The following is a 2,404-nucleotide window of genomic DNA, read 5'->3' on the forward strand; positions in this document are numbered from 1 at the left end:
AGGAAAGATACTACACAGTTGCGTAAAGTGAGGTGCATGTGTGTTATATATGTGTTTGTGTCTCCGTTTTCTGGGAGACTTAGTTTATATAAGACAATAATGTTTAATCCGTGACCAAACCACAATGATATTCGTATTATGACTACCTATTATTTTTCGATAGAAAACTCCTTATTCTAAAACTTATTTGAATTGTGAAGAAAACTATATAAGTTTGCTTCAATTATATAAGTAATGTGGAGGATTAAAAAAAAAGATTAAAGAGCACCGAAAAAGAAAACAAAGCATAGATGATCCTTCATATTATCACGAATTAAATCTAATACACTCAATCAATTTTGAGCGGCTATGTGTTCTTGTGGTATGACATTCGCTTTTGGATCAGAAAGTCCTGCCTTCGAGCCTCGCCGACGCATAGTTGAGTCCTTGGAAAAGGCTCTTTACTCTCACAGTACTCAGATGTAAAATGAGTACCTGGTCGTTAACAGCGTTGTCTCTATCCAAAACAAAGATAATATCGCCTAATTGGCGTCATGTCCAGTTCTATATGTTATGTGTTGCTGTTAGTTAGGGACCTTTTGTAAAGCGCTTTGAGCACGTTTAGTGGATATTGCGCTGTATAAAACTTAAGTTTTTTTTAAAGCACTGGTTTACTCAGCAACTAAAACTGAAGAAACTGATGATAATGACGAAGAAGAAGAAGAAGAAGAAGAAGAAGAAGAAGAAAGAAGAAGAAGAAGAAGAAGAAGAAGAAGAAGAAGAAGAAGAAGAAGAAGAAGAAGAGAAGAGAAGAAGAAGAAGAAGAAGAAGAAGAAGAAGAAGAAAGAAGAAGAAAAGAGAAGAAGAGAAGAAGAAGAAGAAGAAGAAGAAGAAGAAGAAGAAGAAGAAGAAAAGAAGAAGAAGAAGAAGAAGAAGAAGAAGAAGAAGAAGATAGAGAAAAATAAAAGGAAAAGAATTATAAGGAGGAGGATATGAAAAGGAGGAGAGGAAGAGCAGCAGGACGAGGAGGAGGAGGAGGAGGAGGAAGAGGAGGAGAAGATAATAGCAATAAAACACTTTGATCCATTACGGATTTAATTTGTAAAGAAGAATATGTGTCTTCATTTTGTTTTAAATAACAAAACGTGGACGAAAAAGAAATTAAACATAGGAGTAGATGATATAAAGTCTATTTAATTTACCTGTTTTTTCTTTATAAATTATTTATACTCCTTTGAATTCAAAATACAGGCTTAATCAATTGAAATTGTATTGTCACACACTGGGTTTACCCAGAAACTAACACTGGTGGTGACCAATGTTTTCGCACTGCGAAGGAACTCAGTTTCTATGGATCGGAATATAAGCTAGGAATATATGTAAATATTCAACTGAACTAAACACTTTTAAAGAACACTGATAAATAACACGTTGAAGTTAACCCATTTCTTGAAAATATGTTATTTGGATTATCTCTTATCTTCCGCAATTAAGATACTTTCATGACTGTGATTGAATAATTCTAGTGAATACTCAATACCGGTGCAAGTTTTTTGTCATTCCCGCCACCAACACTTTCACTTACTGCTTGCCAAAACCAATTCATGCGCGACGCGGTGGTCAAGATACACTCTCTATCTTGTTATTGTGACCACTGACCGTGGCGACAATTCCTTCTTCTTCTTCTTCTTCTTTCTCTTCTTCTTCTTCTTCTTCTTTCTTCTTCTTCTTCTTCTTCTTCTTCTTCTTCTTCTTCTTCTCTTCTTCTTCTCTTCTTCTTCTCATAATCATATCATTAATGATGATGATGATGATGGTGATTATGGTGATGATGATGATAATGATAAATAATAATAATAATAATAATAATAATAATAATAATAATAATAATAATAATAATAATAATAATAGTAATAATAATAACAATAATAATAATAGTAATAGTAATAATAATAATAATAATAATAATAATAATAATAATAATAATAATAATAATAATAATAATAATTATAATGATGATGATAATAATAATAATAATAATAATAATAAAAATAATAATAATAATAATAGTAATAATAATAACAATAATAATAATAGTAATAGTAATTAATAATAATAATAATAATAATAATAATAATAATAATAATAATAATGAATAATAATAATAATAATAATAATAATAATAATAGTAATAATAATAACAAATAATAATAATAATAATAATGAATAATAAATAAAATAATAATAATAATAATAATAATATAATAATAATAATAATAATAATAATAATAATAATGATAATAATAATAAAAATGTGTTGTCCAAGATGGGTAAATGGGGGGGGGGGGGGGGGGGGGGGGGGGGGGGGGGGGGGGGGGGGGGGGCAAAAAACTTGCCCAAGGAAAAAAAAAAACCGAAAGTGTCT

Source organism: Berghia stephanieae, chromosome 3, assembly GCF_034508935.2.
Source record: "Berghia stephanieae isolate SIO BIC M18660-M18661 chromosome 3, UCSD_Bste_1.3, whole genome shotgun sequence".
NCBI lineage: Eukaryota > Metazoa > Mollusca > Gastropoda > Nudibranchia > Aeolidiidae > Berghia > Berghia stephanieae.